The sequence below is a fragment of the Trichechus manatus genome, unplaced genomic scaffold, assembly GCF_000243295.1.
Source record: "Trichechus manatus latirostris isolate Lorelei unplaced genomic scaffold, TriManLat1.0 scaffold00199, whole genome shotgun sequence".
NCBI lineage: Eukaryota > Metazoa > Chordata > Mammalia > Sirenia > Trichechidae > Trichechus > Trichechus manatus.
The window spans coordinates 2,967,192-2,985,983 of record NW_004444135.1 but is presented as its reverse complement, the minus strand read 5'-3'; the positions used below and the strand labels follow the sequence as shown (position 1 = coordinate 2,985,983).

The 18,792-nt window shown below is 40.7% G+C and overlaps 1 protein-coding gene across 1 annotated transcript in view; it reads left to right on the top strand.

The window, feature by feature from the left end:
* TMEM241 (transmembrane protein 241) overlaps positions 1-18,792 on the top strand; it is a 216,929-nt gene that overhangs the window by 50,118 nt on the left and 148,019 nt on the right. The window lies entirely within an intron of this gene.

Genomic DNA, 18,792 nt, shown 5'->3' with positions numbered 1-18,792 from the left:
AAGGTAGAATGTAGAACATTTTCTTTATAAACTATGGTATGCCAGTTGAGCTAGATGTTTCCTGAGACCATGGTCCTCACAGCCCTCAGCCCAGTGGTTCGGTCCCTCAGGGAGTTTGGATGTGTCTATGGAGCTTCCATGACCTTTCCTTGTACAAGTAGTGCTGGCTTCCCCAGTATTGTGTAGTATCTTACCCTTCACCAAAGTTACCAAAGTTTTTTAGGTGGAAAGCATAGTCAGTTTTATCAAAGGCTACAAAGCTTTAGTAGTATTTAGGATAGAGACAAATTTTAAACATAAAAACATCCAAATGAATAAATGAATTTAATTGCATCTTAGCAATATCACCCATAGGTCTTAGGGATCATCCACCCTTGCTTCCGTAGCTGGACAACTCTTAGATCTTACTTATGAGCCTGTTGAATGGTTCCTTTTTCAGAAGCATAGATACCATACAGAAATTTTCAGATATCCTTGTTTTTAACTGTCTTGGCTTGCTGAATTAAAGCAACTGAATTCGACACAAGTTCAGTGTCATTTCCTTCAAGAATTAGCCCATCTTTCTGGGCTTGAGATACTGAACAAGCAACACCTGGCCTCATCTGAACCCTGTGGCTGTATTTTTCACCCAAGAAGTTTCGGATTTCAACAAGAGACTCACTATCCTGAATAACTACATCGATGGGAAAGTGAGCACACACAGACCTCATCCTGTATGGAAGCCCAGTGTAATGCCCTTGATCATGTTCTGTACATGACTACGATAGTGCAAACTGTAGCAAGTTCCTATTTCCCCACCATTATTCAATGCAAAGCCCCTTCTTTTTCTTTCTAGGGAGACTGAGTTCTATATTGATGTGATTAAAGTGCCTCTACAAGTTTCCTCTGGGGCCCTTCACAGTAAGTGTGCATTCCATCTGAGTGATGTCGACATTTTCTGGAGTGTTGACAGTCTGGTTGCTGAGAATGGTCTTCTTTCTTGCAGTAGACGCAGGAAAAAGCACGGCTCTTATTTCTTTAGGGTATATAGCTAGGAGTGGGATTGCTAGATCATTCGTTTGTTAGCCATCTGAATATCTTCTTTGGTGAAGTTTGTTCATATCCTTTGCCTGTTTTTTAATTGGATTATCTTTTTGTTGTTAAGGAATCGAAGTTTTCTATAAATTTTAGAGATTAGACCCTTGTTGGGTATGTTGTAGCCAATTTTTTCCCCCAGTCTGTAGGTTCTCTTTTTACTCTTGGTGAAGTCTTTTGATGAGCGTAAGTGTTTAATTTTTAGGAGCTCCCAGTTATCAAGTTTATCTTCTGGTGTTTGTGCGTTGTTATGATTTGTTTTGTATTATGCCACGTTAGGGTCCCTAGCATTGTCCCTGTTTTTTCTTCCATGATCTTTAAGTTTTAAGTTTTATATTTAGGTCTTTGATCCATTTTGAGTTTGTTTTTGTATATGGTGTGAGGTATGGATCTTGTTTCATTTTTTTACAGATGGACATCCAGTTATGCCAGCACTAATTGTTAAAGAAACTGTGTTTTCCCCAGTTAATAGACTTTGGCTCTTTGTCAAATATCAGCTGCCTGTAGATGGATGGATTTAATGTCTGGATTTTCAATTCTGTTCTTTTGGCCTGTCTGTTGTTGTACCAATATCAAACTGTTTTGACAACCATAGCTCTATAGTAGGTTCTGAGATCAGGTAGTGTGAGGCCTCCCACTTTGTTCCTCTTGTTCAGTAATGATTTACTTATCCAAGGCCTTTGCCTTTCCATATACAGTTAGTGATTAGTTTCTCCATCTGGTTAAAGACTGCTGTTGGAATTTGGATCAAGATTGCATTGTATCTGTAGATTGCTTTGGTCAGTATTAACATTTTCACAATGTTGAGTCTTCTTATTCATGAGCATGGTATGTTTTTCTATTTATGTAGGTCTCTTGGTTTCTTGCAGTAGTGTTTTGTAGTTTTCTTTGTATAGGTTTTTTGTGTCCCTAGTTAGGTTTATTGCTAAGTATTTTATCTGGTTAGATTTATTCCTAAGTATGTTATCTTTTTGGGGGCATATTGTAAATGGTATTGATTTTCTGATTTCCTTTTCAAAGTTCTCTTTAGTGTAGAGGAATCTAACTGATTTTTGTATGTTAATCTTGTATCCTGCTACTTTGCTGAAACTTTCTAATAGTTTCAAGTAGCTTTCTTGTGAATTCTTTGGGGTTTTCTATGTACAGGATCACATCATCTGTGAATAAGGATAGTTGTACCTCTTCCTTATCAATTTGGATGCCCTTTATTTTTCTTGCCTTATTACTGTAGCTAGGACTTCCAGCATGATGTAGAATAAGAGTGATGATAAAGAGCATCTTTATCAAATTCCAGGTCATGGGGAATGCTTTCAGTCTCTCTCCATTGAGAATGATGTTGGCTTTTGGTTTTGTATAAATGCCCTTTATTATGTTGGGAAAGTTCCTTTCTATTCCTATTTTGCTGAGAATTTTTATCAGGAGTGGATGTTGGACTTTGTCAAATGCCTTTTCTGCGTCGATTGAGATGATCATATGATTCTTTTGTTTTATTTATGTGGTGGATTGTGTTGATTTTCTAATGTTAAACCACCCTTGCATACTTAATATGAATCCCACTTGGTCATGATGTTTTATTTTTTTTTATATACTGTGGAATTCTATTGGCTGGAATTTTGTTGAGAATTTTTGCATCTGTATTGATGAGGGATGTTGGCCTGTAATTTTCTTTTTTGTGGTGTCTTTGCCTGACTTTGGTATCAGGGTTATATTGACTTTAAAGAATGAATTTTGGAGTATTCATTCATTTTCTATGCTCTGAAATAGTTTGAGTAGTACTGGTGTGAGATCTCTGAATGTTTGGTAGAATTCTCCAGTGAAGCTATCTGGGCCAAGGCTTTTTTGTTGTTGAGTTTTTTTTTTTTTTTTAGTTACCTCTTCTCTCTTCTTTTGTTATGGGTCTGTTCAGTTTTTCTACCTCAGTTTGTGTTAGTTTAGGTAGGTAATGTGTTTCTAGAATTTTGTGCATTTCCTCTAGATTTTCAAATTTGTTAGAGTACAGTTTTTCCACAGTATTCTGTTATGATCCTTTTTATTTCAGTTGGTTCTATTGTAATGTCACCCATCTCATTTCTTGTTTGGATTATTTGCTTCTTCTCCTGCTTTGTTTTTGTCAGTTAGGCCAGTGGTTTGTTGATTCTTTTAAGAACCAGCTTCTGGTCTTGATTCTTTCTATTGTGTTTCTGTTCTCTGTTTAATTAATTTCTGCTCTAACCTTTATTATTTCCTCTCTTCTAGTGATTTTGGGCTTCTTTTGCTGCTCTGTTTCTGCTTGTTCGAGTTGTACTATTAAGGTATTGGATTTTGGCCCTTTCTTCTTTCTCGGTGTGTGCTTTTATTACTGTAAATTGACCTCTGAGCACTGCTTTTACTGTGTCTCAAAGGTTTTGATGTTATGTTTTCACTCTAGGAATTATTTTATTTTATTTTTGATGTACCTATTACCCAGTGGTTTTTTAAGCAGGATGTTATTCAGTTTCCATGTATTTGATTTTTTTCCCTTCCTCTTCCTGTTATTGATTTCTACATTTATAGCATTGTAATCAGAGAAGATACTTTGTATTATTTTGATATTTTGGATTTTATTGAAGCTTACTGTGTTGCCTAAAATGTGATCTATTCTGGAGAATGATCCATGTGCGTTGGAAAAGAATGTCTACTTTGCTGCTGTTGGGTGGAGTGTTCTGTATATGTCTGTGAGGTCAGGTTGGTTGAGTGTGGCATTTAGATGTTCTTTAGCTTTGTTGAGTTTCTTTCTAGATGTTCTGTCCTTCACCAAAAGTTGTGTGTTAAAGTCTCCTACTATTATTGTGGAACTGTCTCTTTCTCTCTTCAATACTATTAGAGTTTGTTTTGTATATTTTGGAGCCTTGTCATTGGATGCGTATATGTTTTTTATGGTTATGTCCTCTTGGTGGATTGACCCTTTAATCCTTATATAATGTCCTTCCTTATCATTTATGGAAACTCTGGTGGCGTAGTGGTTAAGAGCTACAGCTGCTAACCAAAAGGTCAGCGGTTCGAATCCACCAGGTGCTCCTTGGAAACTCTCTAAGGCAGTTCTACTCTGTCCTGTAGGGTCGCTATGAGTCGGAATCGACTCGACAGCAATGGGTTTTTTTTTTTTTAATCATTTATAATGGATTTTGCCTTAAAGTCTATTTTATCAGAGATTAGTGTTGCCACTCCTGCTCTTTTTCGTTATTGTTTGCTTGATATATTTGTTCCATCCTTTGCATTTTAGTTTATTTATGTCTTTGTGTCTAAGTTGTGTCTCTTCTAGATAGCATATTGATGGGCTGTGTTTTTTTATCCATTCTGTCACTCTCTGTCTCTCTATAGGTGCATTTAAGCCATTTATATTCAGTGTGCTTATCAATAGATAAGAGTTTATTGCGGTCATTTTGTTTTGCTTTTTTTTTGTGGTGTTGATGATTTCTTTGTTCTGCTTAATTTTCTGTGCTGAGTTCTTTTTGTTTGTGGATTTTCTTTTCATTTCTTTTGTTGTTGTTGATTTTGTGTTGGCTGAGTCTTTGTGCTTTTTTATTTTAATGAGTATATTTGTTAACTTTCTTTGTGGTTACCTTGAAATTTACCTTTATCTTCGTAAGTTTAAAGCAGTCTTTTATTTCTTGATATTGCCTTGGTTTCTTCTCCATATGAAAGTTCTATAACTACTCCGTATACTCCCCCTTTATGTTTTGATGTTGTCATCATTTGCAGATTGACGTCTCTGGTTCTGTTTTCAGTCTTTCAGCTTTGTTTTATTTTTGAAAATTCTTTATCTGGGTTGGTATCTGGCTGATGCTGTTCTGTGTCCTAATCTCAAGTTGTTTGCTAATGTTGTTGGTTTTCTGTCTAAAGGACTCCCTTTAATATTTCATATAAGTTTGGTCTAGGTGTTTACAAATTCCCCAAGTTTCTGTTTATCTGGAAATGTCCTGATTTTGCCATTGAGAGACAGTTTTGCTGGGTGTATAATTCTTGTTTGGTAATTCTTTTTCTTTCAAAGTTGTATGTATATTATCCCATTGCCTTCTTGCCTACATGGTTTCTGCTGAGTAATCAAAGCTTAGTCTTTCTGTTTCCCCTTTATAGGTGACCTTTATAGGTGACTTTTTGTTTTTCTTGGGCTGCTCTCAGGATTCTTTCTTTGTCTTTGGTTTCAGCAAGTTTGATTATGGTACGTCTTGGTTACTTTCTTTTGGGATCTATCCTGTATGGGATTCATTGAGCTTCTTGGATGGATACCTTCTCGACTTTCATAATATTAGAGAAGTTTTCTGCCAGCAAATCTTTGGCAAGTCTCTCTGTGGTTTTTTTTTGCTTCCTCCTGTTCTGGAATTCCTATCACGTGTAAATTTTTCCTCTTGATAGTGTCCCACATAATTCTTAGGCTTTCTTCATTATTCTTCATTCTTCTTTCTTATTTTTCCTCAGACACATCGGTGTGGGGATTTGTTCTCTGTTTCACTGATTCTGTCTTCCATTGATTCAATTCTGCTCCTGTGTCGTACTATTCAGTTGTCTATTTCTGAAATTTTATTGTTAATCTTTTGGATTTCTAGTTGCTGTTTTTGTATGTTTCTAATTATCTATTTATTTCATCATCTTGTTCTTGTATTGTTTTCCTGAATTCTTCTATTTTTTTGTGTGTGTTTTTCTTGATTTTGACTTTCTTTTCCTTGGTTTTGTCAGAGTTTTCCTTGATCTCTTGAAGAAACCTATATATTAGTCTTTTGAATTCATTATCAGGTAGTTTCATTACCATTTCATCCTCTGGATGGTTTTCTCTTTCTTTATTTTGGTTACTTGCTGGAGCCATCTTGTCCTGCTTTTTCATGTGATTTGATACTGTCTTTTGTCAAGAGGCATTAGGGTGTTATTATTTTATTATATGTTCGTTCGCTACGTCCTGATTTTTTGTTTTGTTTCATTTGGTATATCCAGGTCAGTGGGGCATGAATGCTACTCTGGTTGCTAGTCTGGCCACACTAGAGCTCTCACTACCTGTCTCCAGGTGGGTAGAGCAGTGGTTGGGTGTGAGAGCACAGGTCTCTGTTCGCTGGTCTTGCAGAGCGACTGAGGATGTAGCTGGTGTTGCTGGTGAGGTGATGTGTCTGTGTGGCTGGTCACCTAGGCATGGGTGTAGGGAGCTGTCATAGATTGAATTGTGTTCCCCAAAAATACATGTATCAATTTGAATAGGCCATGATTCCCAGTATTATGTGATTGTCCACCATTTTGTCATCTCATGTGATTTTCCTGTGTTGTAAATCCTATGTCTGTGATGTTGATGGGATGGGATTAGCGGCAGTTAAGTTATTGAGGCAGGACTCAATATACAAGATTGGATTGTTTTTTTGAGCCAATCTCTTTTGAGATATAAAAGAGAGAAGCAAACAGAGAGACAAGGGGCCTCACACCCCCAAGAAACAAGAGCTAGGAGAATAGTGCGTTCTTTGGACCGGGGGTCCCTGTGCAGAGAAGCTCCTTGACCAGGGGAAGATTGATGACAAGGACCTTCCTCCAGAGCCGGCAGAGACAGAAAGCTTTCTCCTGGAGCTGATGCCCTGAATTTGGACTTGTAGCCTCCTAGACTGTGAGAGAATAAATTTCTCTTTGATAGAGCCATCCGTTTGTGGTGTTTGTGTTATAGCAGCACTAGATAACCAAGACAGGAGTGTTCTTAGTGGTTGCTGGGTTCAGTGTTGCGTACGTGCACTGCTGGTTGCCAAGTGGTCAGGACAAGGTGCCCAAGTCATCGGTCAGTGGGTGGGTGGTACAGAAGCTCTCACTGATGGTCCTGGGCGAGCAGGGCTGCATGTTGGTCAGAGTGGGTACGTGCCTCCGATTGCAGTGGGGGGCAGTGTGGGGTGGCGAGGTAGGGGGAATGCCACCAGTCCACAGGTTCCCGCTAGGAGGGCGGTCCCCTATCTGTTAGAGTGTGATGCAGGGAAGGGTGTTCTGCCAGTCTTTAGGCCCGCGGCGCAGGTGGCCAGAGGGAGTAGAAAGTGCCACTGGTCTGTGGATCCCTGATACTGGTGGCTGGACGAAGTGGGAGGTGCCACTGGTCTTCAGGCCCGTGGTGTGGGTGGCTGTGTGTAGGACTAGGTGCCTCTGATTCACAGGCTCCTGGCACCAGTGGCTGGGCAGAGCAGCAGACACTGCTGGTTCGTGGGCTCCCAGTGCAGTTGATTGGGCAGAAGAAGGGGTGCCACCAGTCCCTGGACCTGCAGGGCTGGTGATCAGGCAGAGAAGCAGATGCCACCGGTCTGCAGGCCCTGGCTCGGGTGTCCAGGCTTAGGTGTGAGCACTGCTGGTCTGCGGGCCCCCCGCTTGGGTAGGTGGGTAGAAGAGGAGTCCTGCTGGACCACAGGCTCCCAGCATGGGTGGGTCAACATAAGAGGGGCCCCGCCCATCAGTGGGCTCCTGGCATGCGTGGCTGGGTCGAGGAGCAGGTGCCACCAGATTGCGTGTTCCAGGCCTGGCTGGTTGAGCAGATGAGAGGATGCTACTGGTCCATGGGCCCCCAGCATGGTGGCGAGGCAGAGACGTGGGCACCACCTTCCCATGAGCCCCCAGTGCTGGTGGCCCGGCAGAGAGGGAGCACTCCTGCCTGGCTCTGGACATGGGTGCAGAGTAACTCCTGCTTGGCTGCACCAGGTGATGGGGACTTTGGCTTGGAATGCTGCTTGCTTTATCTTAATATGGCCATGCTGTGCAGGTCCATTTGGTAGGACTCCAGAGACCTGTAATTCCCTGGGTCCACTCTTTTTGTACAGTGTTTCCTCCCACTTGGCACCTGGTCCAATTCTTCAGCCTTGCCTTTGATGCTGAGGTTCTAAAGTTGTCATGTATATCTGATTCACTTGTTTTCTTGAGTCTTTGTTGTAAGAGGTACGTTATGAGTCATCTGATTACACTGCCATCTTAGACTGCCTCTCTAAATAATTGTTTATATGCTTAGCGGCCATTTGTATTTTCTGTGTGTATGTGTTTTTGTGTATAAGAGAGAGGAAGACAGAAAATACCTGTTTTTTCCCTCTGTTTTTCTATCAGGGAGTTGATGTTTTTCTTACTGATTTGTAAACATTATTATACATTTAGAATATTAAACTATAGCCTGTTTTACAAGTTGCTAGTATTTTTTCCCCAAATTGTTAATTTTATGGTATTTTTTAACCAGTGCATTTTATATAGGTGTATTTATTAATCTTTTCCTTAATGGCTTCTATTCTTGTGTAGAAAAGCCAAAAGAGGGACAGTTATTACATATTGTTGTTTTTGATGTATCATGTACTGCCCCAAGTACTGTATATTCATTCTTTAATCTTCTCAGCAGGCTTATGAGCATTTTTATCTCTGTTTTATAAATGAGAAAACTGAGTTCCTGTTACAAATTAACTTGAGAGTTGGGGTATGAATCCAGTTTTGCCTGGCCACAAACCCCACGTTCTTTCCTCTATACAAAGGACACTTGAATATCCTTCCCTGCCCCACCTCTATGACATAGCTTATACTAGAATAAAGGACACAGCACAGTGAAATGGATGAAGTTTGTCCATCCCTTAGAGGTATTGATTAAATTTAGTCAGCTAATTGTACAGGACTGGGCAGTGTTTTATTCTGTTATACGTAAGGTCCCCATGAATCAGAGCCGACTCAACAGCAACTAACAACAACAACAGTAATGATTCTGAACAGATTTCAGCAGAGCATCTGGATGAAGACAGACTAGGAAGAAAGGCCTGGTGATCGACTTCCAAAAATTGGCCAGTGGAAACCCTGTGGATCACAACGGTTTGATCCGCAACCAATCATGGGATGGTGCAGAACTGAGCAGCATTTTGTTCCATTATGCCTGGGTTCACCATGAGTCATGGGCCAACTCCACAACAGCTAACAGCAACATCAACAATTGCTGGAAAGTTCCTTGAGAGTGAAGAGAGCTATTTATAATTTCAAAAGATTTGGGTAGCCATGTAGATGCTGTAAGATTATACTTTCTAGTGTCCAGAACCAGGTATGATTCCGTTGCTTTTGCCATCTCTTCCTAGTAAACCACCCTCAGTTGTAGCAGAGCTAACTAGGATTTAAAATTGTAGTTTCATTTCTTACTGAAGAAGTGATTTTTGAAAATATTTCAAAAGGTGACAAAAGCACAAAGAAGCACCACAGTTGTAGCTCTTGTCTTTACGTTGTCTTCAAACCACCTGGATAAGTATGGAAAAATTAGTTGTCATGAATTTTATCTGCACCAGGTAACCTGTTGAAAGGCCTCACCCCTCTGTGTTGTGAAAACATATTAACAGTCTTGGAAACCTTTAGGCAGAGATCCAAATTCTTGCTCCTGAAGCAGCAGGTGTACACAATGCTTCAAATTAGGTGAATGGAAAAGATGTCTGAATGTGTTACATAAAATGATAAAAGCCCTATGATAAGGTGTCACTTCTTTTGTTGCTGTTACCCTAGTCCACGTGACCATCATCTCTAGCAGTGGCCTCCTAATGGTTTGCTGCTGCCTGCATTTGCCTTCGTCCTTTCCCCCCAGTCTGTTTTCTACACAGTATGGAGAATGAGCCTTTAAAATGGGAATCAGATTGTGGCCCTCAAAAGTTCGAAACAAGGCATTGGCTTTCCTTCACTGGTGGAAGGAAACCCGTTTTTCTTACCATACCTGTAAGGCACGAGGGTCCCAGCTCTTGGCCACCTCCCTGACCTCATCCCCTACCCTCCTTGTCGCTCCCTGGTCTTCCCAGCTATTTGTCCAGCACCCGGTCATGTTCTGACTTGGCCCTTGCAGGTGGGTGGGTAGATGCTGTTCCTTGCCTCTAACACTTTATTCAAGTCTCTGCTCAAATATCACCCCCTCATGGAGGCCTTCCCTGATTAAAACTAGTGAACATTGTACTGCGTGTAGCTCTCCAATCCCTCACCTTGAAAAATTTTTCTGACACTATAGTATATATTTGTTTATCTGTTTATATTTCTGGGTCCTCCAGGAAGCAGACACCAAGACAGAAGAATTAGAGTTGCAAGAGATTTGTCAGGGGAAATTCCTGGGAAGGGGAGCATGAGTGGGTGGGAAGAGCCTTCAGATGGTGGTGGAGGTCTCACACCTGTCAAAGGTAAGGGGGAAGTAAGGAGGATGGGACAGTAGAGCCTCGGACTGCAGTGCGGTCTGAGAAAGTCTTGGCTAGGTGGATGGGGAGCCTTGTAGCACAGATTGCTTGTTAGATGTATCATGTGTCAGGCAGAAATGGCCCGTGTCTGGTATCCCCACCAGCTCAGCCATTGATGGAGATTGACAGGGACTGTGTGATCCCAGCACGAATGCCTCAGTAGGTCCTTAATATGTGCTAGTTGGAAGCTGGAGGCGTCTACTCCTTGCAGCAGGTGTTCTCTCTCTGTCTGTTCTTAATTTTATTCATTTTATTATTGTTGTTGAGACTGTACACAGCAAAACATAAACCAATTCAACAGTTTCTGCGCGTACAATTCAGTGACATTGATTACATTCTTCGAGTTGTTCAACAGTCTCACCCTCCTTTCCTGAGTTGTTCCTCCCTCATTTATATAAACTCACTGCCCCCTAAGTTTGGAGCCCTGGTGGTGCAGTGGTTAAGAGCTTGGCTGCTAACCAGAAGATTAGCAGTTCGAATCAACCAGGTGCTCCTTGGAAACCCTATGGGGCAGTTCTACTCTGTCCTATAGGATCGCTATGAGTCAGGATCAACTTAATGGCAGTGGGTTTGGTTTTGATTTTAGCCCCCTGAGTTTCCTATCTAATTTTTCAAGTTGCTGTTATCAGTTTGGTCCCATATAGATAGATCCTGAAAGAGCACAATGCTCAAGGCAGACATGCTTTTTTTTTTTTTTTTAATTGTTATGCTTTAAGTGAAAGTTTATAATTCAGGTTAGTCTCTCATATAAAAATGTATACATAAGACATTGTTATGTGACCCTAGTTGCTCTTCCTATACTGTGACAGCACGTTCCTCCTTTCCATCCCGGATTTCCCATGTCCATTCAGCCAGCTCCTGACCTTCTCATCAAGGCAGACATTCTTTACTAGTTAAACTAAACTATTGTTTGGATTTAAGAAGACTTCAGGAGATATTTAAAGATATTTAAGGTTTAAAGATTATATCAGAGCAATATTTTTGGGGGTTCATCTAGTCTCTATGGCTCCAGGAATTCTGGAGTCCATGAGAATTTGAAACCTGTTCTGTATTTTCACCCCTTTTGATCAGGATTTGTCTATAGAATCTTTGATCAAAATGTTTGGTAATGGTAGCTGGGCACCATCTGCTTCTTCTGGTCTCATGGCAAAGGAGGTAGTTGTTCATGGAGGCAGTTAGCCACACATTCCGTTTCCCTCTCCTATTCCTGATTCTCCTTCTTCCTCTGTTGCTCCAGGCGAATAGAGACCAATTGTTATGACCGCTTGCAAGCTTTTAAGACCCCAGACACTACGAAACAGACTAGGAGGTAGAACAGAAGCACTAAACACGTTATTGCGCCAGTTAACTGGGATGTCCCATGAAACCATGACCCTAAACCTCCAAACCAAGGAACTAAATCCCATGAGGTGTTTGGTATGTACATAAGCAGCCTCAACAGGTACTCTTTTTTTTTTTTTATTGTTGTTGTAAATATGTCTGTCATACAACTTTTGCCAATTCAACCTTTTACAGGTATACAACTTACTGACAGCAATTACAGTAATTGGCTGTGTAACCCTACCCTTAATTGATGTGATTTTTCTATCATCATAAACTGAAACTCAGTACTCCATAAGCAATAATCCCCCTCCCTGGTAGTTACTGATGAACTTTGGTCTCTATACATTTGCCTTTTCTTGTCTTTTTATTTAAGTGAGGCCATACAATATGTGTCCTTTTGTGATTGACTTAGTTCACTCAGAATGTCTTCGAGCTCCATCTATATTGTAACATGTATCAAGACTTCATTTCTCCTCCTGGCTGAGTAGTTTTCCTTTGTATGTATGTACTACATTTTGTTTATTCATTCATCTGTTGATGGCATTTCAGTTGTTTCTACCTTTTGGCTATTGTGATAGTGCTGCAGTGAACATTGATGTACAAGTATCTGTTTGAGTCTCTGCTTTCAAGTCTTTTGGGTGTATACCTAGGAGTGGAATTGCTGTTCATATGGTAGTTCTATTTTTAATTTTTTGAGGAAAGACCGTACTGTCCACAATGACTGTACCTTTTACATTCTCACCAGCAATGAATAAGGGTTCCAATTTCCTCACATCCTCACCAACATTTGTTGTTTTCTTTTTTTTTCTTAGCCATTCTAAAAACAAAACCAAAAAAACCTGTTGCCATTGGGTTGATTCTGACTCATAGCAACCCTATAGGACAAAGTGAAACTACCCCATAGGGTTTCCAAGAAGTATGTAGTGGACTTGAATTGCTGACCTTTTGGTTAGCAGCTGAGCTCTTAACCACTGTGCCACTAGGGCTCCTAGCTGTCCTAGTGGGAGTGAAATGATATCTCGTTGTGGTTTTGATTTGCATTTCTCTGATGGCCAATGACGTTGAACATCTATTAATGTGTTTGGTGGCCATTTGAATGTCATCTTTGGTGAAATGTCTCTTCAAGTCCTTTACCCATTTTATGATTGCGTATTTGTCTTTTTGTTGTTAAGTTGTCAAAGTTTTGTATTTATTTTGGTTATTAGATTCTTATCGGATATATGGTTTCTGAAGCTATTCTTGTCTTGACACTTTTTTGGTAAGGTTTTTTGATGAACAAGTTTTTAATTTTTATGAGGTTCCATTTATTTATTTTGTCTTTTGCTGTTTGTGCTTTTATTATATTAGATGATCCATTGTTAAAAGCTAGGCCTGACAGCATTGCCCCTGCATTTTCTTCTAAGAATTTCATGGTTTTAGTTTTCACATTTAGGTCCTTAATCCATTCTGAATTTGTTTTTGTGTATGGTATGAGGCATGGATCCTATTTCATTTTTCTGCTTGTGGAAATCCAGTTTTCCCAACACCATTTATTGAAGAGACTCTTCTTTTGCTGTTCAATGGATTTAGTGCTCTTGTCAAAAATCAGTTGAGCATAGATGTGTGGGTTTCTTTCTGGAGTAGCAAGCTCTCTCTTGCTTGTAAATTTTGTGAAGTTGGGACTTTGTCTTAAAAGCTACATCTTCATTGCCTAGAGTATTGGAATATTTCAAGTGCTAATAAATAGTTCAGAATAAGTTATGAAACCAAATTTAAGTGACTCTTATTGCTGTTAACAGTGGACCAAAGGGGGAAATTATGTTGAAGGAAATATATTTTAATTTCATCCTCAAAACCAAGGGATAAGGGAATACAGAAAAATCAAATATAAGACACATCTACTAGTGCTTTCTTGCCACTGGCGGGCAGGAAAGGATCCCCAGACTGTTATATCCAGTTGCCTACTTGACATCTCTGCTTCATGTCCCAAAAGTATCACAAGTTCATTATTTCAAAGACCTGAGTTCTTGATTTTCCCCAGTGAAACCTCTTCTAGTTTTCTGTCAGTACAGAGCACCACCTAACACCCCACTGTTCAGATTGGGAACCTGGGAGTCATTCTTGGTGTCTTCTTTCCCTTACTTCCCAGTGGAAATCATCACCAAGTCTTACTGATTTCTCAAATCAGTCCATTACTCCATCTTCATCATCTCTTGCCTGGACTACTGTGATATCTATCAAACTGGTCTCCTGCCACTGCACCCCTAACCTCATTTCAACCTATCTTCCATTCTGTAGCCAAAGCAATATTTTCAACCCCTATATTTGTCCTTCTCACCCCTCCCACCCCTGTGTTTTTCCTTCTGTCTATTCATGCTACACTCTTCCACCTCCAGTTTCCTCCTGTCACAGGACCTTTGTGTGTGCTGTATTTATGTCTGGAATGTGTGTCCCTTCTCCTGTTCTGCCCTTGCCACCTATATCCCCTTCTGATGGTTAAGATTGTGTGTCAACTTGGCTAGGCCATGATTCTCAGTGTTTATATGTGATCACTCCCATGATTGAATATGCTGTGAGTAGCCAATGAGATGAAAGGGAGTTTCCTTGGGGGTGTGGCCTGCATCTACATATAAGCAGATGTTCTGGCTTTTTGCTCACTCTGGAGCCTGCAGCTGCCTCTTGTCATCTCACCTCCGGTTCTTGGGACTTGAGCTGTCAGCTTATCTGCCAAACTTGAGATTCGCCGATCTTCACAGCCTGTGAGTGGAGCCCTGCTCTTTGACCTGCTGATCTTGGGTTCACCAGCCCCTGCAGCTACATGAATCAGGAGAAACCTTGCGGTCTTGCCTGCCGATCTTGGAATTCATCGATCTTCACAGCCTGTGAGCAGGAGCCCTGCTGTCCAACCTGCTGATCTTGGGCTCGCCAGCTTCTGTGGCTGCGTGATTTGTTAGAGGCCTCTACCCCAGTCCACGGACTTGGGACATTCTAGCCTCTACAATCACGTGAGCTGTTTCCTTGATATAAATCCTTCCCTATATATATTTATACGCTTTACTGGTTTTGCTTCTCTAGAGAACCCAGCCTAAGACACCCCCTTTTTTTTTTTTATTGTTAACGTTGAATTTCATCTCAAAACTGCTTTTCTGGGGAAGCTTTCCTCATCCTCTTCACTGGTTAGGTTAGATTGTATAGCATAGTCATTTAGCCAGTCTCCTTTGTAACATTTATCAGTGTAATAATTTTACATATATTTATATGAGCAAAACACACATGGTTCCTACTTTGATGAAACTTAAGTCTATTTTAGGGAGCTGTCATGGATTGAATTGTATCCCCCCAAAATCTCTTATCAACTTGGCTAGGTTATGATTCCCAGTACTGTGTGATTGTCCACTGTTTTGTCATCTGATGTGATTTGCCTATGTGTTGTAAATCCTATCACTATGATGTTAATGAGATGGATTAACAGCAGTTATGTTGATGAGATCTACAAGATTAGATAGTGTCTTGAGCCAATCTCTTTTGAGATATAAAAGAGAGAAGCGAGCAGAGAGACATGGGAGCCTCATACCACCAAAAAAGCAGCACTGGGAGCAGATCACGTCCTTTGGACCTGGGGTCCCTGCACTGAGAAACTCCTTGACCAGGGGAAGATTGATGACAAGGACCTTCCTCCAGAGCCGACAGAGGGAGAAAGCCTCCCCTGGAGCTGATGCCCTGAATTTGGACTTGTAGTCTACTAGACTGTGAGAGAATAAGTTTCTCTTTGTTAAAGCCATCCATTTGTGATATTTCTGTTATAGCGGCACTAGATGACTAAGACGGGGCATTAATAATACGTGCAGAAGCTCTTTTATCTGACACTGTTAGACAGGTGGGCTCATTGACATAAAGTAGGGACTCGCTCTATTTATCTTAAGACATGTAACTCTGCATTTATTTGCCAAGCTTTTGGTCTAGGCCAAGGATGTTTCTTTGCATATGGATTATTAACTAGTATTCCCTCAGATCTTTTTTTGCATAAGCTACACTTAACATATACTCTGTGGTTTTCGGGTGGAGTATATTCTTAAAAATGAGAACTTGATACTTTGAAACAATATGAATTCAGAACCCCTTTTAGATTTTGAATTATTTTTACTTTTTCCACTCACCTTTGACACCTGTCTTGCCCACACCTGTTTTGGCAGCTGTGTTTTCAGTGACTCCTATTTACTCTTCTTCATAGCAGCTGTAGTTTTCTGTGAGTGTGTGGTGGAGGAATGCAGCCGTCTCTCTGGTAAGAGCCCAGAGGGCCAGGGAAGGGCTCTGCAGCCAACTACTTCTCATGCATGAGTCTCAAGTCCACCACTAGCACATATGGCCTGGGCTCCATCCACCTTGAGGGTGGGCCCTGAGCGACGTGACTGGGGAGGACACAAGCACCAGTGCCCGTGTGCCCAGCCGAAAGTCCCACGTTGGAGCCATATGCTCACACAGCTAGCTGCCTTCTAGCATTTTCCAGACATCTCACTGATCCAACCAGACCTGTATATGTTTTTTCTAGGTTAAAGTTCTTTCTTTGAATTTTAGGGTAGAAGGGTTAAAATACAAGATGTTCCCTAGGAATGTTTTCTTTTCCTCATTTCCATGGCCACTCAGATACTGATGTCTTATAGAGTACATAACTCAGCAGGAGTTTTCCTTGTTTATTTTAAGATGGAATGGAGTACAAATATTTGGGGCCTCAGTGACCTTGCATTCCAGAGTAGTGGGCCTGCCTCAGCGAGGCCAGCTGTTATTCTACCCAGTGCACCCCCTCCTTTGTCAGCAGTGCTCTGCCTGTGGTGTGTGCTTTGGACTTCCTTCTGGTATACAACAGGCCATGGGTTGAACTCTGTCTCCATTGATGTCTAACATGAAGGCCTTTTCCCAGAAGAGTAGCAACTGGCTGATGTTACTCTTGACCCATTAGGATGGAGGATAGCATTCTCTTTTCTCTGTTCACCTTTGGTTGTAGGTTCAGACATCTATTTTTGCAGCAGGAGTAGTGATAACAGGGACTATTTCTCAGGTAATTATTTGCTTGGTCTGCTGCCAGAGCAAAATCATGTCATATTTGCAGCTTATCTATTTATGTGTGTCTCCCATTAGATTATGAGGTCTTTGAGAACAAAGTATAAAAGAGTGGTTAAAAACTGAGGCTATGGAGTCAGATCTGAAGTCAAATTCTGGCTTTGCCATCTACCAGCTGCTCTGACCACATGCAGATTACTTAAACTTTATATTCAGTTTCCTCCTCTGCACAATGGGGATAATAACAATACTTCCCTCATAAGATTACTGTGCACGTTTGAAAAAGATAAGACATATAAAACATTTAGCATACTGCCTGGTTTGCAGCAAGTACTCAATAAATGTTAGCTCCTGATGTTGCTCTTAACAATAATTCTTGTGTTCTCAGCACCTTGCAAGTTGCAGTACGTATTTGCTAAAGGAATTTATACTATGCAGCAAGTAAGGTTTGAAGTCCTTCCTAGAGATTTCTGGAAGCATTTTAATGCTAGATTCCCCTGGGAGTTGTTCCAGAGGAGGTCTCGTCATGGATGGACTGCCAGCCCACGCTAATAAATCAACAAAGAGCAGTTCTTGAGCAGGCACCAATCCCAGGAGAGCAGTTCATTGAGTTAGTTGGGATTATTATAATATATCCTGCTGGAATGGTTTCATTTATTTCTATCAATTATTAGAATAACTCTAGGAACTCTAATTAGTTGGACAGGATGTATTTGTAATTGATGGGGGAAGCACGTTGCAACCTCAGTGATATGCACTGTGCATGGAAGCTGGGATTTTGTTTTTCTTGAAGAGTGTAACATTCTAAGCTGTAGTGAAAAAGCAGTTCCTGGCGTGACCACAATTGAATAAAAAAAAAAGTGCCCCTCAGAAATCCTTGAAGATGGCCTGAACTGGTATTCCGGCAGTGCCAGGTTAATGTTTGAAGAAGTCAGCAAATGACATTCTAGCACTCTTTCTTTCCTTTTTTTTTTTTATTCTGTCCTGAGACATTGAGGTTCCTTTTTTTGTGGTTCCATGGAGCTGTTTGATAGATTACCTGGGTAAAATAGCCTCTTTTTATTTTTAATAATTTGGCATGGATTAAAAACTTCTGGCCTACTTAAAATCCAAAGAATAATGTTCACTACCCTTAAAAAAAAAAAAAAAAAAAGTCACATCTGGTCTGTCTTCCAGCCTGCAGCAAGGCGTTTTCAGTTTCCAGCTCATTTATGTTCTGTCTGTGGGTTTGGTAACGGTAGGTGGTGGGCAGAATACAGGCTGTAGGAAGATGGTTTGCTGCCTCCACCACTCTCTGAACTGAAAAAGACCACATCCCATTGAACGAGTCAGGTGGTGATTTTTTTTTTTTCTAATAGACTGTTTTTTAGAGCAGTTTTAGGATTATAGAAAAGTTGTACAGCAAGTACAGAGGTTTCCCATATACCTTCTCCCCTGTTATGAGCAGCTTGCGTTTTGGTGATACATTTGTATAACTGATGACCCAGTATTGATACATTATTATTAACTAGAGTCCATAGTATACAGTAGGGTTCACTCTTTGTGTTGTACAGCCCTATGAGTTTTGACAAATGCATAATGTCATGTGTCCACCATTACAGTATCATGCAGAGTAGTTTCACTGCACTAAAAGCCTCGCGCTCTACCCATTCATCCCCCCTCCCCCACCTGCTGGCAAGTACTGGTCTTTTTACTGCCTTTATAGTTCTGCCTTTTCCAGAATGTCATATAGGTGGAATCATACAGTATGTAGCTTTTTCGAACTGGCTTCTTTCACTTAGCAATACGCATTTAAATTTCCTCCATGTCTTTTCGTGGCTCAATAGCTCATTTCTTTTTATTGCATAATACTCCATTGTATCGATGTACCACAGTTTATTCATTCACCTATTGAATAACATCTTGATTGCTTCTGATTTTTCCAATTATGAATAAAGCTGCTATAAACATTCGTGTGCAGGTTTTTATGTCATACATTCTCGTCTCATTTGGATAAATACCTAGGAATGCAGTTGCTGGATCAAATGGTAAGCCTATGCCCAGCTTTGTAACAAACTTGGGCAGTGATTTTTAGGCAACCACTGTTGCTGTACTTGGTGCATCTGAAGGGTTAACTCCTTCCAGCTAGGTCTTTTGTACATAAGTGACCAAAATAATATGGCTTCTCCCCCTCTTT